Source organism: Gallus gallus, chromosome 1, assembly GCF_016699485.2.
Source record: "Gallus gallus isolate bGalGal1 chromosome 1, bGalGal1.mat.broiler.GRCg7b, whole genome shotgun sequence".
NCBI lineage: Eukaryota > Metazoa > Chordata > Aves > Galliformes > Phasianidae > Gallus > Gallus gallus.
This window is the reverse complement of record NC_052532.1, coordinates 125,445,516-125,471,353: the sequence shown is the minus strand read 5'-3', so window position 1 is coordinate 125,471,353 and position 25,838 is coordinate 125,445,516. Positions and strand designations below refer to the sequence as shown.

The following is a 25,838-nucleotide window of genomic DNA, read 5'->3' as shown; positions in this document are numbered from 1 at the left end:
CGTTTGGTCAGTAAAATTGAAAATCCTAATAACCGAGGCTAGAGGGGGTAGAAAGGAGCAGAGCCGGAGAACTGAAATAGCGCTCTGTTGATAGTACCTAACTAGAACTGTATGCTTCAATAAAACAAGTGTCCTACTGTGCTGGAATACAAATGGGCTGTCTGTGGCAGGATATAGCAAAGACGTTTGGCAGAGAGGGATTTGAAAGCTTCTGGCAGAATGTAATTGAATTGGCCATTTCTTTAAAGATACAGCAAATTGTTTGCTGCAGCATTCATCATCATAAGGAAGGTCAGACAGGTTGCCAAACATATGATATTCATAATAAAAAGTGAAATGGTGACGCTTATATTTGAACACAAATCATGTTACCATATTTGCAGAAGCTGAGGAAATGAATGGGAATATTTTGGTGTCGCTGAGCCATCAGTAATTTAAGTAAGACTGTAATTCAAGAGGGGAAAAGTGTATCATCAGGGAGAAGACCCCCGTGGGACTTCAGATAGCGAGCAACATAAAATCCCCCCTGGTGTGAGAGGATAGAGTGTTTTGGCAGGAGTATTGCTGACTCCAGCTTCTGATCACGTAGGAGAAGATAAGCTTATGTGATCCTGTTGTTTTTCCTTTTAAGAAAACAAAGGGAAAATATAACAAAGGAGGAGGACTTGAGTGTTTTAAAACAGAATCTAGACTGAAGCATTGTGAGTGTCGGTTAGAATCAGTTATGTTGTGACAGAACAAGATGATGCAACAAGCTGTAGCATATCTGAAATGCTGTATGAAGTGCTTGGTATTGATACACTGGGAAAGCCCTCTCGAGTCACATCCAGAATGCTGAACGTAAATTGTATGCTGACAGCGGCTTTGGGCCACACAGTGATGCCTCTGCAAATGAGCTGTTAGCTTTGAGGTTCTAACACATTCAGGAGACTGGCACTTTGATTTCTTGCACCACTGCACCGCTGATAGGGTTGGAAATGGGAATCAAAATAATTAGATTGGATATATAGATCTCAGCAAACCAGGCAAGAAAGCAGCGAGAGGTGGGGAAGGCCACTTTCAGTTCTGAAACGTGTCTGTGCTGTTTTTATGAGAGGGTGAAGACGGAAGATGTAAACTACAGTGCAGATGCTCTCCATTTATATTCAAAGCGTGTAATAAAATAATTGAATGTATGCTTCCTCCCATCAAAGCCTGTTAAAATCAGTAATAAAGGGCATTAGCGTTATATTAAAAGGGAGTTCAAATTTTTGGACGATGCATCTCAGTTAGTAGGCACAGAGCGTAGATAGGCTAGCTGGGAACTGCTCTTACACATCATCTGAGGCATTCCTTCTTGCTGATACAGGATTGTTCCTACCAGTGCATTTTCTGTTGTTTTCCTCTCCAGAAAAGCTGTCCTACTGAGTCACTCAACATTTTCCATTTAAATAAGACATCCATCCCTTTACTGCTGAGTTTCTATATCTGATTGTAAATGTCTTCCTTTTTTGGTTGTGCAGATTCTTCCTTCAGATGTTTGTAAATTATCACCACCACCCACCCCCCTGTGTTACTACGTCATTTTCTCCCTGTACAGATTTCTCCCTGCATCATCTAACCTATGCAGTCGCTGCTAAGAACAAAAGCCAAGTAGCCTGGTGATAAGGAGAGCAGCAGATTGAGATTCTTTGCTTTGAAACCAGATGTCCTGATACTGTATGATAATAACATCTTAAGGAGTTGCTCACTTTTGCAGACACCTGTCCTGTCCCAAAAACACTGTCTGGATTTGCAAGCAAACTCAGCATTTCTTAGCTCTGGTTGTTGTCACTGGAAAAAGTAGCACTGAACATTTCTGAACTTTCTTGTTCTGAGATAAACGCCAGCATTTTTTTTTTTTGTCTGTTCCCCCCGTTCCAGATCCCCAAGCAATTTCAGATACTAGTTTTCTTACTGTGCTCTTCAGTTTGTTATTTCACATTACACCACTCAGATACAGAGATGGCAGTGAGGAATAGTATAGTGATCTGTGCAAACCCATAATATCTAAAGCTCCTTCTGAAGTTGTCACCTCAAGGTGCACTGCTGTCATTATTGTACAGCTTACGTGTAAGTCTACCATTTGTTGATACTGCTAAAAGCAAATGTTTTTTTGCAAGATGACAAATAAATGGTGTATTTCTAATACCCATATGGTCTGAATGATATTTAACTAGGATGTATGTAGGGTGGAGGTACAGCACTTGTAATTGCAGGTTGGACATACTGAGGAAAGAGTTTGGGAGCTCTGGAGGAGCTCATCTTCCTGGTAAGAAACGGATATAATCCAATGTGTCGCTTAGAGACTGAAATTGAGAATTGGTCATCATCTGGTAATACGATGATGGGGATTTATAAGATGAGAAACCCTTCTTTGGAAAATACAAAAATGAAAAGATGCATTGGAAATAAATGATAAGATTCAAACAGGAAGCAGATGTTTGTTTTTATTCTGTCAATATCCATAGGTCTTTACAATTTGTAAATTCTTAAAATTGAGATCAGGAATTCACCATTAGCTGACATCTTTGCATTGTGTTCAGATGACTTTCTGAAATACAGATTCCTTTTCAAGTTATTTTTAAGGCAAGGATTGCATGTTTCAGTGTTTAAAAAACAAACAAACCAAAAAAACACCCTAAATTCAGTTAGCTAATAGTGGCCTCTTTTGGTCTTCATGCTTCTTAGAGTCTTCCAGTTAATGGTAAGGGCTGCGTACATATATATGCTGACTGTGTAGCTGAGAATGTTGGTCATATTTTTCTAGAGGACAGTCAAAACACAGTAGTTACTGTACAAAACCCTGAAGAAATAATTCAGTAAATTGCCTTGCTCCTAAAGGACCTCTGTGATGCCTTTTGTTAAGTGCTTCTGTTATGGCAAGTAGAACATGCAGACCGCTTATGGCAGATGTGACATACAGACCACTTAGGTTAGAGCCCAGTAAGTACTGACTGATGTTTGAGGTTTACTTAACGTTTGGCTCTAATGTTGCACACGGGGAATTGGGAAAAATGGTTACTGGTTTGTGGAGGGTTTTTTTTTCTTAATTTTTTTTTCTCGACCTGGAATTGTCTGGCTGCGTTATTGCCACTCTAAATGCAACATTTTATTTCCGGCAATAATTCTGTAGGAGAATGAATCCCACAGAGTTCAGGAGAGAAGGGGAAATGAAAGAATCGTAGCCTTTTCGGGTGGATAACTTGCTGAATGGATGCAAATACAACTAACTTGAGCAAAGAGATCAAATGGAATACCTTGCACAGGATCCGTAATGTCTAGGAGGGCCGCAACATTTTGATCACCCGTGTTTTGAATAATGCCATTCGGTGTATTTTATGCTGTCAATTCTAACAAGGCAATGTGCCGCAAGTAGTATTTTCTGTAACAGTCAGAGTGTTAAATGCTATCAAGTATCTCCCATTCCCATCTATCGGTAACCTTCTGTAACATGCATTCTAAGTAATGGCAGCGCCTTACCTACTTCAGCGTCACAGTATGGCGTTTGTTTGCCAGGAGACCTGCAGGCAGCTTTAGTTTTCTGTTCTAAGGTGTTAAAATCATATGATATAAACATCAGGCTACATCACGTGCATCTTCTTGTCCAGAAGACTTTTCTGTGCGTACTGTTGTCTTGCTCTTGGTTACTAGAACCATGCTTAGGTTATGGTAGAAGGAAGCTTCTACCATGGCCTTCAGGATTGTGTTCAGTGACTATCGACTATCTTACCCATCCAATTTTTTCACTGCCAGTGTACCTGGGTAGGACTTTGTCTTTTGCTGCATAGCTAGTGAACCCAGCTTTTCACTATTCCACATTGACTTTGTTTCTGAAAGGAATCTGAAAATACACAAAAGCGTATGTAAAGTGTTTTGCTTTTTCTGATCTCTTATGAGGAGAAATTTCATTCGCACACAAACTTAGCTGTGAAAAGTTGCGTATAATTGCTTATTAAAAGAATAGGGTGACTGTGTCAAACTTAATTTTACCAAAACGTATGGGAAAGCATTCATTTTTAAGCATAAAGTGTGTTGTGTTATGGGAATGTGTTTTTGCAACTTCCTTTGTTACTGCAGCAAGATTTCCAGACTTTTAAAAGCATCAGTTGTTAAGTTAATAAAGGTCATCTCCTGCCCAAGGATTGTTTGAACAACAGCAACAAAAAAAATAGGCTCGTTTAGGAAGAGCGAAGCGACGGCGCTGATATCTTACCTCCCTTACCTTGGGAAGTGCTTCCTTTATTTCCCTTTTCCGTGCCCCTCTCCAGGAACAAAAGCAGTACAAAAATGCAGATGTTGAAAAGCAAGAAAATGTGCTTAAAGTATTTTCCTTCTGTCTTGGAACAATGGTTGCTGACAGCAGAAGGCTTGCTTGCTTGTTAAAATTAGATTTGAATCATCAGTGTAATAGCGGTAGGAAATTGTAGGTGGAAGGATGCCAGGAGGCCTATCTTAGACCTACCCTTGCAGTAAGGTGGTCTGTGAATGACTTCGGCTGTCTCCTCAGTTTAGCAAGTTAGCCTTAAATGATGGATCGTAGGAACTGGGTTAAGTATCCTTAAAGCACAGTACTTTGTACCTGAGCAAAAGCTATTTTGGTGGACTACCAAGAACAGACACAAATGCAAGGCTTTGTCAACGATGCGAGGCTGCTGTTACAACTGAGGCTTCCTGACCTCTTGTTCTTGGTTCCTTATGTCATGTTTAAGTGGCCCCAATCCCATTGCCTCTCACTATTTCCCTAGAAAAAAATAATAACCTGTGTTTAAGTGGGTGTTTTGTTGGGTTTTAATGATTTTTTAGGAACACTGCAGAGTTTTCATGGGCTACATGTGTGTAAAGTAGGGGGCTGTGCACCCTCTGAAGCTACATCACAGTCAGCATCATTCTGGCTTCCTCTGTTTCTCCTCAGCTGTTTTAAGGCAGTCCAGCATCCAATTGCTTCCTTGCTATAGTTATGAAACATTGGCTTCACAGTAATCCAATCTATAGAAGACAGTGACCTCTCTGTGCACCTTAAAACCATTGACAGAAATGGCTGTAATTCTGCTGATGCAGAATGCAGCTGCCCACTTAAACCTTCCCCCCCCCTCCCCCCTTACTTGCAGAGGGGTTGGTTACATCTCTGCTTTATACTGGCTTCTGTTTCATTCCTGGTGTGGTTTTTGTGCTATTTCCATAAGCAGCTTGGTTCCTGATTTCTTCAGGGAGTGCTTTACATGATGTAATGGTAATTGATATCAACTGAAGTGCTGAAGCTACCACTCGCTAATTTAAATTAGTGCCAGTCTGAGGTGGGAGAGCTGAAAGTAGGACGGTGCCTGGGAGAGACCCCTGCTTTTGGAAATTATTTAACTTGTTCTCGTACCAGAGTAAGAATTTTCTGACCATCAGGTCACGTGGTTATTACTTTCTTGGGTGGTAAAACAGAAACAAAGTGCCTGTGAGATGATCAAGGGGGAGTTTTAGTCTAAGTGTTTAATGATGTTTAGTGCGTTACTGTTCTCTTCATCAGTGCTATGAATGCAATCAGACATATTTTAAAATAAATCTACATAAATAACTGGCTTATAATAATGTAGCATCGGTTTATATCTTTTTATATCATTTGTTTATATCTGCTCCATTTAACGCTCTCTCTGTATTCTATGTATGTATGTATCCATCTGTATGTATCTGGAGTGTATATTTAACAGCTCTTTATTTTACTGAGATATAAGCAGTTCTACAGCTGGACTGTATTGTTTATAAGTATTATTTAGTTGTTGGCAAATATTTGGAAGGCACGGGACCACCAAAGCTTCATGAGAGTGGTATAGCAAAGTCCGACTGTATATCCAAGAGAAAACTGAAAGCACTGCCTGAGCATGAGTGACTGCCTTGAGTTGACCTGCTTGTGTGTTCAGCTTATGGTCATTAAGCTGTACTCCTATGCTGTACCCACTGGAAGAAAAGTGGGTTATGTGAAAGATTTCTGCTGGATGTTACTGACGTATTTGTGCTTGGAAAAAGTGTACGTGGACTGATCTAGTTAAGTCCTTACAGGCCGGATAGAACGATGTTCTTCGGGTATCACCAGTGATGGTGGTTTGCACAGTTCCACTGGCAGCTTGTTCTGCTAGGTTGCTTCTAGAAATTTAACTTGCGGCTTTTTTGGTTGTTGGGTTTTTTTTGGTACATTGAGTCCGTTGTTTATTGCTGATTAATTTGATTGGTTGCCTTCTTTGTAGTGTCCTGTGTTATATTTGTGGGCAGTTGCTTGCCATGTTTCTCAAGACAAGGACAATCAAAGAATCACAGAATGGCTTGGCTTGGAAGGAAGGATCGTCAGGTTTCAACCCTCCTGCCACAGGCAGGGTTGCTAACTGCTAGATCAAGTACCAGGTCAGATTGCCCAGGGCCCTGTCCAGCTTGGCCTTAAAACACCTCCAAGAATGGGGTATCCACAACCTCTCTGGGCAGTCTGTTCCACCTCACCACCTTCAGTAGAAAAATTCCCTCTCTTAGTTACTTCATTATCTAGTGCTTCCTCTTTTTCTTGAATATTTTTCCTGTTTGACTAGTAGGTGTTTGTAAGAAGTATGTGTAACCTAGAATACAGTAATTCTAACCTAGACTTTAAAGGTAAGTCTAATCTAGAATATTAAGATTCTCATGGCCTTACTACTTAATTGCATATCCTCTTAATCATACTGTTAGCCAGTATAATCTTTGAAGATATTCCATGTCCCCTGGGTGTCTACCTACCATCTGTTACTTTATCCCATTAGATTTCCACCAGATTTCCAATTTTCTCTCTAGTGTGCTGTGCTGACGGAACCCTCCTTATAGTTTCCCTTATTGATCTCCCAGTTTAGTCTTAATTACACAGCTAATCAGATTATGGTTATTATTTTTTTTTTTTTACTATTTCTTATCTCCTTGAACTTTTCAGTTTGACTAAAAACATACTAAAGCACTGTTTTTCCATGTATTTGGAGCTCATTCTCTTCATTTCTGCATTCAGGTGTTCATGAGTGTATGGGGGTTCTTCTGAGCGCTGTTTTCTGTTCTGTTTATTTCATACTGCGGGTATAGAGACTTAACTTGGGTCTAATTTTTCACCACTGAAGCATCTGTTTATGGAGGAGGGCATAGCAGAGGCGGGCTGCTGATGTTACTTCCCTGGCTTGCTTGTCCTTGCAGCCTCTGCTTCCTCTTGCGGGCAAAGGGAAACCAACCCTTTTCACAGTTGACCTCAGCCAATTTAAATGCAGGCTGCTTCAAAAGGGTCTGTCCTGCTCTCTCCTTATCCTTGACCCCCTGCTCCCACTCCCTTAGCATTGCCAGCTCTGTAATTGTGCAGCTGCACAGTGCTGAAAAATTATTTTATTTGCAAGACGAGCTTTCATCCGATCAACAGCCTGGTCCAACTCGTATTCCAGCTGCGTGGCACTGGTAGGGTCTTAAATAAGCTTAGGCTGGCTATTAATACACAGTGCTGAGTCACTGCTGAAATGCTTCAGTTTACTGTGCACCTTTTCAAGGCAAACTGTTGCTAATTCAGGCCTGGGTAGAATGTGCTATAAATTGCAGTCTTGGGCAATCGAGTGGTGAGTGGCTCAGCCACTGATGCGGAGAGGCAAGGTAGGCAGATGGAAAAAACCGCCTGGGTGGGTGTCAGCAGCTAAACTGCCACTGCTTGAGTATCACCGCCCAAACAAAAACTGGTGGGAATTCACTTCAGCCAGAGAACTTAGCTTTCCGTTTTTGTAAAACCTGTGAGAAGTTCAAGATTCCTAGCAAATATATGAGAAGTATTTATGAGCATTTGTTACTGACTGATGTCAACAAACGCTCCTTTTTTTGTTGTTATTACAGAAATATCTTAACAGGCTCACGGCAGTTCCAGACAACTGAAAGAACGTAGTTATTGTTAGTATATTAAAAATTCCATTTTTGTTAGGTAGCATTATTTTTATAGGCCCGGAAGGTGTTTACTCACTCGCTACTCATGTTTTGTATTGCTGGATGAAAGTTCACCTGCTAGAATTCCATGGCTAATGAGCTCAGCCAGTCCTTAGTTTCTGGCCATGTGCTACAGCAGTTAAACCATATGGAATATTGCTGTGGAATATTTAGGTTGATTTATAAATACAAAGATTTGTGTGTACAACTTAGCTTCAGTCTTAATTGATTTAGAATACTTGATTAGACAACACAGCTGAGCCAGTGCAACCCTCTCTGCTGCGTAGAGCAGTAGTTCAACCCTTGCTTTTGTCTTCCTTTGCTTCTGCCCATATGGTGCTTGTCTGCTTCCTTGCTATGATGCTGAACTCCTTCCTGGAAGAGACTAAAACATTTTATCTAGTTTGATGGTGTGAAACAGGTGTGAGGAACTGTACGCTTTCTTTCTGGAAACTCTTTTTCATCACAGGGACTGCAGGTCTAACAAGAAAAATTCTAGCTCCAAAAGGTATGACTTAGATCCATATGGGTTCATTTGCACTTACTGTTTTGAACAAAAAAGGAATAGTCTGGTAGCTATACGTGTATCTTCCGTGATGTATTTTTAGACATTACCACTCGCACACAGTGTAATAGTCTTGTAGCAAAAAAGAAGGGGAAAAAAAGAAGGCATTTCTAGCGCAGATGGCATTATGGAGGGAGCTGTGGTTTTACATACTTTGGATTTTAGTGGAGTGAGGAGTCTTTCTACTCTTAAACTTATTATATCCTGCAGTCCAAAATAAAATAAATTAAAAATACTGTGATGCACTTATACTTGGCAAAGAAACGAGGCTTATTACTTTGTCCGGTGAAAATCAATGGTCAGAGAACTAACATGTTCTGCAGCTAATCGTGTTGAACTTGGCTGCGTTTCAGTAATTTTCTTGACTGATGATGGAATCGCATGTTTGAAATACAGATGTTCTACGTGTGTTTATTATGACTTACAGGGCTTCTGCAAAACTGGCAGGTCACCTTTGGTACATCAGCCTCACCATAAAGCAGGGTGCAAAACAACGTAACTTGGGAAACAGTTCTGCAGTTTGCAGCATCAGGAATGACTGGTTGAATACCTCCTGGTCTGAAAATGGCCTCAGAAAACATGAATGGAAGTGCAAATGTGGACGTTGCATGAGCAACCGTGATTCTTGCATTCAAGAGCTGTAGCAAGCACTCAGTCAATGACCATCCCCTTTAGAGGAGCCCATGTGCTGCTGCTGCTCTTTTGCTGTCCAAGGAGCTGCTGAGAGCCCGGGGGCTGCTGGCAGGGAGAGGTCAGAGAAGGCTGTGCCTCTGGCAAGGGAAGTACAGCAGCAGAGCCAAGCCCAGTTGGTTGCCAGGCCCTTTGTGGAAGAACTGTGCTGGTGGTGTGGGGCCTTCCTCTGTCCCGGGGCTTTCTGTGTGCGTCACCTCTGGGCGGTGAGGGGCCTGGTGACGTGGCAGAAGGCCTACAAGGTGGCCCAGTAGGTGTGAGTGCCCCACTAGTTGAGTGGCCTGGTCTGACCACATGCACTCTCTAAGGCTGGGCAAGTGGCCCTAAGGCCAGGCAGAGTCAGAAGCCCTGCCTCCCTCTTCGTGTGGTGAAACGAGCCACAGCTCGTAGGGCAGCAGGAGTGGAAGCAGAGGGATTTTAGCATCCTGTTTTTAGCAGCCTCTGCTGATGAAGCCAGTGGGAGGTTTTTTCCCCACCATTGCTGTGCATGGCCACGTCTGAATACAAGACAGGAAAGGCATCTCCCTCAGCCTGGGGCTTCTCTGCCAGATTTCACTACAGAGCTGCAAAATAGGGAGATTTCCAAAACTGACAAGAAAAGGGATTACATTGGAAAACAAGTGAAATTAAGTACAGGGGACGCGACTTCTTGCTCCACGTGTGGGGCCAGCCCTGTATGTGATTAGCCATTTTGAATATCCAGATTTATACGCTCTAAAGAGCGTTTGCCAGTTTTGACAGTGTGCACATTGCTGGAGAGAGGTTACTTGCAGCTGTGCCACAGAATTACATCAGGTACGTGTGTGCATACAGGTGCACGCATGTGTGTGTTTCTGTCGATTGCACATTGCAATTATTTTCTTCCTCTGCTCACCCTGGTGCTTTGAGGCGTTTTTAAAAGCATTTGAGGCAGTGCCTCAGCCCCGGCAGCTCTGTAAAAGCCAAATCTTCCTTAATAGCGGTAGTTAATTTTGGGAATGCGCGCACCCGAGGAAACAACATTATTTCAAGGATCTCCACGGTTTTGCAGGGCCAGGGGGTGAAGCCAGCAGAGAGGGTAAGGCGGAGAGCTCCAGCATATTGATTTGTTTGTATCCAGGCCTCCCCAGCACCCCCCCGCCCCCCCCACCCCCCCCGCCCTTCCAGCCCCATCTGCTGCCACGGTGTGACTCATTTCAGGCAAGTGCAAAAATGGCTGTGGTCGCTACCTGTTTGTGGGTGATTGGTTGTTTTTCCCCTCTGAGTGCTGCAGGCACGGAAGAGAGCAGCAGCTTATCAAGCACTTCAATCTGGTTTGCTGAATGTAACAGCTTAAGAGAAAATGGCTGCCTTGTTTTCCAGAGCTGTCCTAGGGATGACCACGCAAGAGAAAATGAGGATCTGAGCATGAGAAATCTCTGAGTGGTTTCCCGGGCCATTTAGCATTTCTAAATACACGATGAAGGATCCTTTTTCTTTCCAGGTAGCTGCATGACTTCAGTCCTTTAAGATTTGTCATTGAGCACAGTGATTCTAGCTGGGCTGCCTGAAGGATGGCTTGTTCTGTGTGCAGGCAGAGAGGGAGCTGCTCCTAGCTGTCATAAATACTCCTTGGGAGCCTGCTTGATGTATGTGTTTCTGTGTGTGTGTGTGTGTGTGTGTGTGTGTGTACATATATGCATGTACAAAGGCGGTGTGATTTTAAGCTTGAAATTTGTTATCTGAGGTGTTGGCTCTGTACTTAATCACTTTTTACTGGTTATATTAATGTGATGTTGTTTTCTAAAGTATGAAGTGCTACTTTCATGCTAAAAATGACTCTTCGTTTTCTCACCTTGCGAGTAACACGGCATTATAAGCAGACATTACGTGATGTGCAACAGAAATGCATATAACTGTTACAGTGAAGTATCTCTAGGCCAAGAAGGTTTTAATATTAATGCAGGAATGATCTGCACTAAACGATTTTCTCTGAATAACCTGCTACAACATTCTTGGCTGTTTAAGTGCATTATGACGTTATTAGGTAGAACAATAAAAACAATTTTTAGCAAATTATGCTGGCTTTTTGCAGCAGTGTGTTGTTAATTTCCACTCTTTGAGAGATCCCAGAATGCTTTAATGAATTCTTTTTGTGTGTGTGTGTGTATTTTTTTGAGAAAGGGGAAAATTTTATCTGGGATTCCAAGTTCCAGGAGAACGCGTTAAGTCATTTGTTTGGACTATCGTGGGAGATGTTTTGAGAAGAGTGAGTAGGTTATTTGACATTTGGACCTCTGATGTAAGTGACTGTCTCAAACTCTGCTAGATTTAGCTGAGGTGGCTTAAGATTTGACAATTAAGCGTTGTACCCATCTGCAGCACTTACTCCATCAACTCCTCAGGCAGATGTGAGCCAGCCCGTGAACTCAGGTGGGGATCCGGGCCCTATGTTCTTGCCACCCCTTCTGCCCAGCAGGCCACGCGCTGGGGCTCTCAGCCCAAAGCTACCCCAACTCCCAGCAGCCAGGCTCTTCATCACCCCCATCTCTTTAGAGAAAATGAGAGAGAAAAAATGGAAACGGAAAACAAAACACAATCCCGGAGCCGGGTATGTTGCCTTTAAAGGTAGGTTCCCCTTCCAGCTTCCAAGTGGTGTTTTCAGAAGTGTTGATTTCAGGTTACTACTAGCAATATCAATATTGTGACACTGATGTACATAGGTTTCTGCAAGCTCATTTCTTCCTCTGAATAGGCTTTTTTCTCTACTTCCCCCTAGTCTCTGTAACAAAATAGAGTAACAAGCCTTTTTCTGTAGAACCAGTATTGCTTTTGAGCATAATCACAACCTGCGCAGTCCATGTCAGTTAAAGACAAAAGGCAGTGTCCTCCTTCATCTTGTAATGAGGAGCTGTGGAGAGGAAGAGATGTTTTGGCCCATTTTATTTATTTATTTATGTAGATCAACGTAGCACTGCGAAATCCGTGCAAATTCTGTGAATGCTGCCCATCAGCTGGAAACACGAGAGTGCAGATGCAGCTGATTGCCAAAGATCGTGCTGTGCTGTTCAGTGTCACTGCATTAGTGTCACTGCTTCAGTGTCACTGCACGCCCAGGGACCTGTTTTGAAAACTCTGTACAGAGAGCACTGCAGCTGTAGCAGTGTCAAACAGAGGATGTGTTCTTGTGAATCAAACGCTCACTGTATTTCCTTTGTGTTTTCTAGAGATGTACAGATAACCTTCTATGTATTGGGAAGAAAAGGTTTTTTCAAAGAACTACACATTCAAATTGTGTGCCTCAAAGCAATAGGAGGGGTTCTAATTTGGATGAGAAATTTGTTTTTTTTTTTGTTGTTTATTCTTCTATCACTGTAATTTTTTTTTTTTTAATTTTAATTGTTACCTTTGGAAAAAGGAGAGGAACAACTGGAGCAGAGGAGCTGGAAATGGAACTGGAAAGAAAACTGCAGTAATTTTTTCTGAGAAACCCTTTGGAAAGAATACCTGTTTCCTCCTGCTGTGCCAGCATAGATGCTGGCAGTGCTGCTCCTTCCCTGAGCATGGCTGCGTTGCAGTGCTTTGTGGAGTGGGCTGGTTATGTGACTGCTTGCTTGCTTCATAACCCTTGCTTTGAGTAGGTCCCGTAAGGTTTGCAGCAACGTGAATTCACACAGAGCGATAGTCTGCTCTGGTGATGTCAACTCTTAGAAGTATCCTATTCAAAACGGAGGAGGAGGAATCGTATTTAAAATTCTGATCAATGTCTTTTCATTGGCCATGACAGTGCTACACAGGATGAGACCTTGTACAGAAGCACAGGTTAGCAAAACAGTGCAGCTTCCTTAGGCAGTGCTTTACCTGGGCCAATTACACTTTACAGAAAAAAAATTAAACAGTGTGGAACGTTTTATGTCCTGCAGTACTCAGACTAATACAGGTATCTGCTTTGCAATGTGGCATGGAGGTAGACGTGCTTTTTTCTTACTTCTGGCTACCAGAATGCATCCATCCTGTATTGATTTTATTCTTAGAATATAACTTCAGGGGCAAGGATTATTTTTTTCTCTTTCTTTTTTAGTCTGTGTTGTTCCAGATTTTAATAATTTAATATTTTTAGTATTAAGCTGCTGCCTGTATCTGAAATATATACAAGATAAAGGCAGCAGCGTAATGCAAATAATACTAACTTATTTGTCGTCCATTCTTCCTGTCTTTTGATAAATGTTGCAACAGCTGGCTTGATTGGATATTTCTGAGCTTTTTCCTGGTAGTTCTAATTAACAGTATGCTGGCTTATCATTGTAAGGAGAAGAATAAATAATTGAGGTCAGGCTAGGAGTCTTCATTTATCTTGGGGGAAAAAAAAGAAAATTGTTCCTCAAAATGGCTTGAGAATTAGGCCTAAATTCTCGAATTGGGTCTAAATGAAATCCAAATACATGAAAGAGAAAGAAAGAAAATTAATGGAAGAATGATATGGATGGGCCTGTCTTGCCAAATAAATACTTTGTTGAGTGGGTTAATAATGCAGAGCTGATTTGGAAAGATTTTTCCTGTTATTGCTGTGGATGTTAGGCCCTGAACCTTACTTCCTGTAAAATGTTTACACTTTCATGTTCTCTGTATTCTAAAAATGGAGCAGCATCCACAGTTTCTTGTTCTCATGTAAATTCTGCCTTTCCCCACATTGAAACCCAGAAATCAGCTGTTTCATTTGCGGGGCTGACGTCCATGATTTTTCAGTTTCACCAGTAATTGCCTTTTCCCAGGTTGCAGTGGTGATTCCTTGACATAATGATGTTCTTCCTCATTCACACCAAAACATCTGGTAAAGTCTCCGCAGATTCCAGTGGGATTATGTGAAGACATAAAATGATATTAGTAGCTGTGACTTTTCAGTGCTTTACTGTAGGTTTTCTTGGAATAGAACGTTCATGTACAATAGTACTTCAGGATGTGTTGAGTTCTCCTATCTGATGTGTACCCCTCTGCCTTCTTAGGTAGCTGGGCTTCGTAGCACCAGTATGCTGTGCCCATTCTGGTTTCCACAGAGTGGCGGGAATGGAAAAACAGAATTCTCCTTGAGACTTTCTAACTTTCTGTAAGAATAGAGTATTACTACATCTTCACAGTCAGGATTCATTTGCTCGCCTACCTGAATACTAAACGCTTATATTTAACTTACACTGTTGTGAAGTGAGCCTGTAAGCACAGTGCTCAGGCCTCACACTGGGAGGGAAATGTTTCTGTCCTCTCCCTTCTATAGCATTTGGCCCTATTTCCAGGGTCAGCAGTGAGTGTTTAAAGGAGGGAGTCCAAAGTGCACGTGGAGGACCAAAAGTCACGAGGATGCTGACAGCTTCAACACAGAACAGGACTTCCCTTAACAAATACACAAATAGATTTTCTTGCTAGCATTACCGAGTAAATTCCATAGTAACGCTCATGGATTCACAGTGATACATGAAGCCTAACCAGACAGCAAATGCGTTTTCTTTCATTTCACACAGCAGTTCAAGATTGAGAAACCCAGAGACAGAGCTCGCTTTCAAGTTTGAACTCTCCTGTCTTTAAACTGATGGAAAAAAAGAAAAATAACAAAGCACATATGGTTTTGTTTGCTTGTTTGTTTTCTCTCTTTCAGTCATAGGCTTCTGAGTTGCTCTGCATTTAGTGTGCCCGTGCGTTGCATTTTACTGTCTAGGCTTTGAGATTGGCAGCCCAGCCCCAACACGGTGTTGCTGCTTTGTTTTGCACTTTCTATCCTCTGAAAGCGTGGCTGCCCTTTCTGCCTCAGTGTGCTCCGGATACACTGATCTGATAAGGAGAGGAAAGGAACAGGGGTGAATGGGCCTTCTCAGGGCCAGGAAAAGTGCTGGCAGAGGCAATTGTGGGGGCTTCTGTCACAGTAGCCAGTGCCTTTTGGGAAGCCAGTGGCGTAGATACACTTAAGTGCATGGTATCTCTGCGAGGCCAGAAACAGCTTTTTAATAGAGACAAATCCTCAGGTCTGAAGATCAGACCTACTTTAGAAAGTCTGGCCACCAGAACTTAAGCTAAGTGGATATGTTATTCCTCCTGTCTGACTTGCTGGCAAAGTACTTGTCTGGCTTCCATCATTTGCTTTGGTGGAAGCTCCTCTGTCCTGCTGATAGCAGTCTGAGGCTAAAGGTTATTTACTAAAGCTTTTAGGTCTCCAGGGCATATCCACATGAGTGATGTGCTATTAAATGCAGGTAGAGAAGGCTTTTTGGCTTGTATGGCTGTGGCTTGAGAGGATTAGGCAAAATTGTACTGTTTGTGATGTGCAAAAAAGTTGATTTACAAAGATGGCACAGATATCCTTCAAGTAAAAAGCAGCCACTGCTACTGTAATGTGCTACTCAGGGTGCACTTTTTGGTTGTTACATCTGTTCGGCCCAAGCTGACCAGGAAATAAAACTGTTTCTTTCTGGTGCATAAAGCTTTAGACCAAGGGGGTGTGGGGAGGTTACCGTGGGCTAACAGGTTATTTCTTATCTGGGGAAGAGCACTCAGTTTGTGCTACTTCTTATGTGTTTAGAATGTCTGTGTAGATACAGCCCTCTGCTCCTACAGCTAGGCTGTTGCAGGATGTCTACAGAACCACGGTAAGCTGTGCTGTGCTGCCCTGGGGTCAAACTTCTGGAGGCACACAGGAGTTGGTGATAACGACAAGTGCACTAAAGGTGAAGAACGCGCAGTCTCTCAGTTGTGGCAGTGAGCAGAGTAAAATATGGTCTTGTGGATGTTTTGAGGAACAGTATCTACCTGTTTTCCTGACTGTGGGATAAATTGAGTGTGTCAGCAGTTTGAAAGCTGTTCTTACTGGTAAATTGAACAAATTTGATGTGGATGTAACAGTACACAAAAAAACATGGAACTCAATAATGTTGTCACAAGAATCAGTTTTCATACTGAGATTCATAGACCTGAGTTCAGACCTCAAATTCACCGGTGAAAATCTGGAGTAGCTTAGCCTGTAATTTGCTTGATTCTCTCCGGGCATACTTTGTGGTAACCGAGTTCAGATTCAGTCCGCGCAGCCCAGACTGAACTGTTCACCTGTTTGTTCACCTATGCACTCGTTCAGCTCCTCACCCACCCACTGACACAGGTCTCCTATAAAGCTGAAAGACAGGCACATGTTTTAGGAATTCTTGAAATTCACTACTTTGAACAGCCATGACAAATCAGCAGCTATATCCATTACCAGTCCTCTGACTTATCTGGTATCCTTCCTTCATCTAGTTTCATATTTTTTAATTTTTATTGGTTTTTTTTCTAATCAGTCTTCACTTACTTGTCATTCATCGTATGAGTTCACTTCTTGGCTTTTCTTTCCATTATTGTCTTGGGTATTTTAATACAGGCCTGTCCTTAGTTTGTTTCCTTCTGTAGATGTTTTAGCGCTTTTTTCGATGTGTGTTTTCCCATTTTATCATCTGGAAATATTATTAAAGATATTATATACCTTCTCTTTATCCAAAGTCATGGTACATCTGTTGACCTCAGGGCGTATTGCCGGGGCCATCTGGTTTTCAAGGGAAGTGGGGGTCAGGAGGGAGCAGGGAAGGATTTAAGGCAGAGGAGATATTAGGTTACATATTTGTTATTTGATTAAGGTTTTATTTTGTCAAAGGATAAGACTGATAGGTACTTTGTTACAGTGTTTGACTTTCTGTAGCCTCTGCTTTTTTTCTCCTTGTTTGTTTTGTTTTGAAGTTGTGCTGGGCCCAGGAAGCTGTGTGGGTGTGTGTCTGGGTGTATCAGCATCAGTGAAACAGTGTGGCCCCAAACTGCTTTGAAGTGTTGACCAGCGCTGCTGTTGTAGCTGTGTCTGCTAGCTCCATGATTACATAGCTTAGAAGCTTGCGCCTAGACCGTGTTCACCTCTCAGCTGAAGAAAATGTTAGTTGTCAGTGAGGAATTAGCAGGTCAAGGTACCAACCTCATTTGAGCCTAGAAAAATTAGTATCTAGAACATGTTTGTACTCTGGAAAAACACTTCTTCCTCAGTTTTCCGATAAAGAACCTGATAGTCCATGCCCACGTGCAGCTGCCCCCTTTAGATGATCCTCAGCAGCACATGCACAGGAGATAGCGTTTCAGTTCTACTCCCGTCTCCAGATTAAAAGAATCTGACATGCTTCTGAGGGCTGGGGGTAGAAGAGGGTGAAAAAAGAGCGTTGTCCACTGGTCCCAGGTTTTCAAAATGGCCAACATGGTAGCTGCTCTGTGGTTTTGATGCATACTTTAACATTAATTAAAACCTTCAATTGTGCAGTTTGTATTCCTTCTTTCTTTAATGCCATTAAGAAACCATTAGTTGACGATGTATGGTGAAATTGAAATTTCCTTTAATTTTGTTGATGTGTTTTATATCTTGAAATACATAACACAGTAAATCTTGCTTTCATTTCTTGAAAGCTCAGGTAAGCAAAATCCTACAAATGAACTGAAGATATGGCACACCCTTTTTTTTTTCTTTTTAAATGGAAAAGAAAGAGAAGGTCTCTTAAATTTAGAGGACAAAGTATTTTGCTCCAACTGAAAACAATAAACAGCTTGGTTATAAGATAACAGTTTAAATTCACGCATTAGAAATGATCTTCTCTAAGCTAACAAGTTAAGAGTTAACTTAAGTTAAAGCAGAATTTCCAACAACAAATTCTTGTGTCTTCACATGTATTGCTTCTGAGTGGTCTGTTTAAAACGCACAGTGACCATCCTGGGTATGCAGGGGGGTTGCGTGGGGGTAATTCTGCTGAAAGCTTTGCTCCAAACCCTTCTCCTCCTTGTGTAATTGCCCCTAATTGATACCCTGTAACACAAAATCTCCCCCCATTCCGGTTTCTCATGCCCACATGCATATCTTCTGATAACCTGCAGCAAATGAAGCGTCTAGGTTACAATCATGAGAATATGATCATCTTGTTGCACAGCCCTGTAATGAGTAATGTCCACAGCAATTATTAAAGACTCAATTCATTGACAGTCCACTCAAAGAATTTAGTTCTCCATCCTGTCACTGTATTTTAGAAGGAAATAAGCCATCTGAGCAATACGTTTTCCATACAAAAAAAAAATTGTGTATATGAATCGAAAAGGGCAGAAGTAGTGATGTGCCAATGCTTAATTGGTTCTGCCTGAATCTGGACTTCACCAACAGGGGAAAAAAGCCCTAACTAGGAAAGAAAAACTAAGGAACACCATCAGGAAGCTTTGCTTTACTTGTGATTTCCAGGGATGTTTTGTGTGTATCACATTCTGTCAGTTTGTTGTGTCACTTCAGTCTTGCTCCTGGGCCTTTTCTCTATTTTCTGTTAGATAAGCCGTAAATTCGAGAATGAAGCAGAAGAGTTTTTAGGAGCGTTTCTCTGATGTTTTCCTCGTAACTGAATAAAATCATGACAAAGATTTACTTAAATGAAGTTCTCAGTCTGTCAGCCTTCTTACATTTTGTTTTGTTTTGCAGGGGGAGGAGGGGCAAGCTAACCCTGACTTTCCTAGCTATTGTGGAACAGAGAAGCAAAAGTTAGCAGACTGTTGTCTTTGCCCCAGGATTTCCGATGTCTGTGATCAAAAGCGTATCTTACAAAGCCAGGCATGGTTTCACAAAAATTCCACTGAGGGGTCATAGCTGCTTGAGTTAGAAAGCTTTCAAGACTACGTAGCTTTTCTTAGGGAAACATGTTAAAACATAAAACATCTGTCAGAAGAGTTCTTTGTTTGGAAAGCTTCTTGAAGTGCACCTTGGAATTTCCTTCCTTGGCAATGGTGGTTCTGTGTGGTAAACACACACACAAAAAAACAGTGGTTATGTCACCTGGGTTCAGCAGCTGAGGCGTATGCGGAGGTGTTAAAGAGAGGAGGCTTTCAGAGCATTTCAATGTGCCGTGAAACATCGTCTCAATATGCTCTGAGGTAATGACAGGTTTTGCTTTTTTTTCCACAGCGTACATTAAAACCAGACACAATAAGGACGTGTACAAGCAAGGGAGCACGTTGTGTTCAGGGTAGCACGCAGTAAAAAAAGTTCAACGCAAAGACAAAAGTTCAATCAAAATTTTGATTTTCAAGATTGAAATGCTGTAGATTAATTTGTTCATCTCCTTTTGTCCCATAGATCAGATCCTCGCGTTCTGTGTATTTGGATGTGCTGAGCTCCTGCGTACTATTATTTTTTTTTCCATGTAAAAATGCTTTCAGGATTGTAAATTAGATTCCCTTCTGGCTCAGACATCAACTACATCATTAGCAAAATTCCAAGAGTTGAGCCAAACCTTATCCTGGCTGCCTCTGTAATGTTAATGGAATCACAACAGGTGTGGTGGCAAAAGAATTTTGCAATGAAAATCTTGATTTCTTTGGTTAGCCATAACAGAGAAAGCCTATTTGACTTTTAAGTCCAGAATGGATTTGCAGAATGTGAATCTGGAATAACCCTGGTTAGACCGACCAGATGTAGTGTTTTCCTCGGGTCCCTTAATGTTATCCATTCTTTCCATTCTTTTTTGAAGGTATATGTGAAAGAATAAAATGGCTTAAAGTTCTCTTAAATTTAAAAAATAGAGTAGTACTTTATGGTTTTCTTACCAAATCAACTTTTTTTCATAGAAAATAGATAATCTTTTCTAAAGATCTAAAGAAGAAAGTGAAGGACTTCAGTGAAGTAGCTCAAGGAAACATGTAGGAAACAGTTTCCAAATACACTAGCCACCATGAAAAGAAACATGACAGTTGCAGTTTGAAAATGTAATAAATAGGCAAGTAAACTAAAATACAAGTGAGATAAAGGAGGTTGAAGAAAGACTATGAAGGGTCTTGAAATGCCTCGTCCCTTGTGACACCCAGGGTCAAGCAGAACAGGTCTCTGAGCACCTGCTCTAGCCATAGGTGTTCTTGTTCATTGTAAGGAAGTTGGACTAGATGAGCTTTAAGCGTCCCTCCCAACTCAAACCATCCTATGATTCTACAGAATGGTAAAAACTGCTTGAATTTGAGGTGTGATTTTGTGATAAGTTAGTTAGAAGTGTTGCGCACAAACTTTTTATCTAATAAGAGTTGCATGCATGTAATATATATTAAAAAAACAAACAAACAAAAAAAAACAACATTGTTTATATAACCCCGAGATGGCCATCTGTAAAAATACATAGGCTAAAGAGAATACTATGAAGTGTAGCATGACAAATAAGATGACTGTCATGTTGACAGTATGGACAAAACTAGTTGTGTAGCGAGAATGGTTGCAGAGCAGAAGGGGAAAAGGTACTGAGTGTTCAGAGTGGTTTTGGAGTTCACAGCCAAGAGTCCCGGTCACGTCAGAAAAGGACAGAGAAGAGGCAGATCTGGAGCACTGAGTATCCATGCACGAGTGATAATTAAAATCAATTTGGAAAGAGATTCCCTCATGACCAAAAGAGGAAAGAGTTGAGGACAGAGTGCTGTGGAATCCCCAGAAGTAGAATAAAATACAATTAACAGTGATAAGGAATGTTTAAAGCAAAGCCCTGTTCCATAAACTTAAGAGTTTATTTAAGAGGAAATTGTAAAAATGAGCAGTTTCTTTTTCAACTTAAAACACGTATTTATATGCAACATTCGTGTTTAGGTTGATGGTATTTATTTTAATTTTATCTTTTGGCTTTAGGATCAGGACAGGAGGAGTAGGAAAGAATCTAAGAATTTGAATTTCAGGAAACTCTAGAAGCTGGAGGAAGAAAACCCATCTTCTGACACACATTTAGGTCTGTAATTTATGCTGATTGTAAGGGAAAAACGTTTTTTTACCTTCTATTGAGTTAAATAATGCACTGAATTGAATTAAAACTCCATTATACAGGAAGGGATATTGAATAAACCAGTATATTTACATGAGAAGTTCCATTAAACCCTAGAGAATAACAGTGAGTAAAATAAACTGTATAATCTTGTATCCAAATGGATAAAAGGAGCATGAAAGCAGAATCATTTTGATTTTCAGGGTGATACTGTCTTAATTCTGTTGGTTTTTTGTGTGTTTTTTTGTTTTGTTTTGTTTTTTGAAGTGCACATACATGCACATGGTTTTACATGAGAAAGAAAAGTAGAAGATGGTAATACCTAGTTTCTTGGCTGTATCCCTGTTACTTATTAGCATAGGGTCTTTTGAGTGGGATCATCTCACCTAACTTCTCAGATTCCAGACACATCAAGTAACGGAGATGTCTTCCTTCATCATTGGAAAAAAAACACCAGGTAGTCCCAGCCCGTGGGACACCCGTGAGGTGTATGGGGCTCCAGAAGTGGCAAGCTCCTGACCTGGAGAGGAGCTTTGCTGGAACACAGATGTTCACATCAAAAAGACATCAGTCCAGCCATTAGTATTGGCTGTGACAGTGACCTGAATGATGGGCTCCTTAGTGTTCCTTGAATACTGAGAGAACTGAGCTTGTGTTCATTTTATCTGTATCTTTAATCAGCAGTGCCCTCTGGGCAAGGATTATCTTTATCATAATTGGTATTTGGTGTTAAAATCTTTCAGAAATGAAAGTAACCTGTATCGAGGTACTTGCTTAGACAAGAAAACTAAAGTAAGTTTCAAGACAGAGAAAACACCGAGGTAAGAAGATGGATTCACTGTCAAAAGATCCCTCAGCAAACAGCACTGGAAGGGTTTTGAGTAAGGTTGGAATAGTCTTGGGAGGAGCTGAGTAGCTATAGGCATGTTTATAACTAATTTTTGAAATGCTGCAAGTGTAGCTCACGTTATAAATAACCATATGTTTGTTAAATAACTGAAGAAGGGAAATCTGGGAAAAGTTTGTCCAGACATTTATAACTTTTTTTTAAAGGGCAGTTGATTTTTTCCATATGATTTCCAGGCTAAAAAAACTATTTTCATCTCTTGAGACCGCACGCTGCTATTGAGAGCTGCACTAAAAGAAAGAGCAAAGTTATCATCCAACCCTAAATGCAAAACATGAGAACATTTGGGATTTAGGCAGACGATTGGTTGGTTACTTAGCTTTTATTTTACAGCAGAGTTCTATAACAAATCTTCCTTGAAAACTTAATTGAGTATTTTTTTCCTCCCCCCAAAGTCCAAGGGGATGGTTGTATGTGTGAAGAGAGAAAGAAAAGCTTGCACTGTCTGCCAAACTGAAGATGAGTGTATGCAATACGTTGCATAATATTCAACATATATTATACAATTCATCCTCATCATAAAGAACATAGTTTCTCTGTTTCGGATTTTGTACTCAATTGCAATATAGTTGTATCCCAAAAATGGTAATAAGTTTTATGTGAGTATACAATAAAAGTGTATTTTTTAAGTTAGAGCAAGAGTAGTTCACAGTGAAAAAACTGAAATAGATACAGATTACTCTGCAGACACCATTGTAAATGTCAAGTAGAGTTTGACAGCTGGTAAGTTGGAGACATAATTAAAAATATATATATATCCATACATGTACAGACTGCCTTTTAGCACACAAAATTGGCATGCATCAAAATAAAAAGGTGAGTGACATATGGGGATTGAGGCAGCTGAGATCTAGCAGAAACTGCACGCAAGCAAGTCAGCCTTTGAGACAAAGACAGCAATAGTAGTGGTACTGCTGGCATGTGTTTGTTGTTGCATGGCGCAGCAATCTACACTAAAATTGCTTTGTATTTAGATAACTCTTCAAGTATTTGTAGGATATTAAGCTTTGAAGATGGAATACTTCTGCCCTTTATATATTATTTCCATATATATTTATTTTTGGATTCACTTTAGTTTACAAATACTTGGCTGTGACCCTACAAAAGGAGAGGTTAGTTTGGTAATGTAATTGTTTTAGGAACTGAGCTTTTCATTTATTTACTCATCTTCTGCTTTTGCCTCTTGCTTGGATTTCTCTGGATGTTAGCATTACTGCTGTATTCAGCCACTTCAGTTTTTTTGGATATATTTGTTAAATCAGCGTTCTTTGAGTCAGTGGTATTGCCCAGCATGCTCCATGAGTTGTCATTAAGATCTGAGTTTATTATTTTGATTGATCTGATGAAAATGTTATCTAGACAGTATTGTTGCTAGAGTTTTAGAGAAAGTCATCTATTCACCTGTGGGAAACCTCTAGCTATGTACCTTTCCAAGGCAGTAAACACACAGCTGGAAACTGTAGCCTTTCCAGCAGGTGAAGGGCTTTTCTTCATTTCTGCCTACCAACCTAGTGAATGACTTGGCTTTAAGTTGAGATACTGCTTTGAACATTGCTAGGCAGGAAAGATCCTTCTTTCTCCCAATTAGAAAGTTAGTTAGAAAACCAGGAAAGAGAGGCCACAATATGTTGGTTTTAAAATCTTGTAGGACATGGGGATCAGAAATATTTAGTTTGTTTCACTAGTTGTACTGATTTCTCTTGTATGTATTGAATTGGCTCATATTGAAGAATTTTAATTGATTGTTATGCGTGTTTTATGTAAACTCTTAATTGGTGAAATGTGGTTTCTAAATTGTTTCCTTCTTTCAAGTTTAAAAAAAAAAGTTGTTTTTTTGTTGGTTTTTTTTTTACATTTGTCTTGAAGTTTAATTTGGGTTTTAAAGTCATAGAATCATAGAATCACCAAGGCTGGAAAAGACCTGCAAGATCACCCAGTCCAACCATCCACTTAGAATAGCTCCCTCTAAACCACGTCCCTTAACTCAACATCTAAACTTTTCTTGAACACCTCCAGGGTTGGTGACTCCACCACCTCTCTGGGCAGCCCATTCCAGTACCTGACCACTTTTTTGGAAAAGTAATATTTCCTAATGTCCAGCCTGAACCTTCCCTGGTGCAGTTTGAGGCCATTCCCTCTAGTCCTATCACTAGTCACACGAGAGAAGAGGTTGACCCCCAGCTCACTACAACCTCCCTTCAGGTAGTTACGGAGAGCAATAACGTCTCCCCTGAGCCCTCTCCAGACTAAACAATCCCAGCTCCCTCAGACATTCCTCATAATACTTGTGCTTCAGACCCCTCAGCAGCTTCATTGCCCTTCTCTGAACACGCTGCAGGGCCTCAGTGTCTTTCCTGTAGTGAGGGCCCCAAAACTGAACACAGTACTTGAGGTGCGGCCTCACCAGTGCTGAGTACAGAGGGACAATTACTTCCCCGCTCCTGCTAGCAACACAATTTCTGATACAAATGAGTATATGTAAGAGAGTTTTTCTTCACTTCAGAGTCAAATAGTGTGGGAAAACAGTGAATGTGGGGTTTAACACACATTTAGATATGTATGTGGCAGTTTTATGGTAAGCAAACAAAAGTATCAAGTTGGTTTAAAGATTGCATTTCATGATATATAACTCAGTGTGGACTGAAAAAATCTGGAAAAAAAAAAAAGTAACTAAAATATGGTATTTTAAATGGCTTTACAACACCAGGATCTTTCTGGCTGTATGGTGTAGGTCAAAGTGAAGTGGGAGAGCTGTGGGAGATAATGGCAATGCACCATTTGCACCCCTTCCAGAATGAGGTTAGGCAGTGTCCGCCTACAGGGCACGGCAGAGAGGTAAGGCCACAGTAGTTCTGGCCACAGCAGCCTCGTCCTCCTTGCTTTCACATGCAGAGGTGCAACGTTCCTCATGCTGGTCCTGCAGCACGCCATCTGCTTAAGAGCCAGGAGCTGGCCAGCTGTAGTTGAGAGGGACTGAAGAATCCAGAAAAGCCCAGGTTTATCTGAAGTTGTCTTATTGATCCTCCTGCAATCTGTAAGCATGAACATAGACTATATGCTATATGACATGTTTTCTGGATCCTTTTGAGGGAGAACTTGAAGTAAGTTTTTCACATAGCTTGCAGTAACTCTTGTTGAGACAAAAATAATGAAGTCTGTTATAAATCAGATACTGAACATACATATTCTGTTCCCATTACTTAAAGGACCGGGGAGAAAATGTTTCCTTGCAAAGCTGAATTTCTGTTGAATGCTTTGAAGTATAGTATCAAGAGTTATCAATTAATAGTTGTTTACCAGTCTGAAATTCTGTTCTTTGTGTTCAGTTGTCAGTGTTACAGTGTATGTAGGTTAAAGTTCAATTACTGTGTTTTATAAATTCCGTATCTTTAAGTGTGAAATAAAAGCAGCTGCCCAGAACAGAAGAGTGTAAAGAGTGCACAGTCTTCACCTCCATGTTGATGTTTTCCTGGTGCTGTTATCACTGTTCATTTATGTATTTATTTAGTTATCTGACATTGCTACTGTTTGACTTGCATGCTCATTTCTTGGCCTGGTTTTAAGTGTTTCTATATTTGGTACAGAAGAGCTTCATCAGAAGGGAAGAGATGTTGAAGAGGCTTGGCAACTAAGTCTCCTTTCCTCTTTGTAGATCTGAGTGTAAGCACAGTGGCAGGGTAGCGTGGGGAAAATTTATACTCCTTCATGAGGATCTTGGTTGGGATTCTCAGCCCGGAATTGCTCTTAATAAAACCTTACTGATTCACTGCAGGACACGAAAACAGCAACAAAAAACATGTTGAGAGATTCTGGAAATTTTTTTTCAGATTTTTGGAATTGCATATTTTCCTAGATAATCTGTATCGAGTGGTGTTGAGGTTGCATTTATTAAATATTGTATGTTATCTTCCCTTGTAATCACATGCAGAGATTCAGAAGTGGT

At 40.8% G+C, this 25,838-nt stretch overlaps 1 protein-coding gene across 18 annotated transcripts in view; it reads left to right on the top strand.

Annotated features, from left to right (window-relative positions):
* TBL1X (transducin beta like 1X-linked) overlaps nt 1-25,838 on the top strand; it is a 199,945-nt gene that overhangs the window by 64,183 nt on the left and 109,924 nt on the right. For 2 of the 18 annotated variants that reach the window (XM_040700983.2, XM_046942642.1), the window contains exon 3: nt 20,859-20,955. The exons of 14 other annotated variants lie outside the window; for them this stretch is intronic. The gene's annotated coding sequence lies outside the window, so the exon portion shown is untranslated. Of the gene's footprint in view, nt 1-1,022; nt 10,281-10,464; nt 10,686-20,858; nt 20,956-25,838 lie in introns of those variants that run through there. 2 more of the 18 variants (XM_040700992.2, XM_025150902.3) reach the window with 2 other exon arrangements.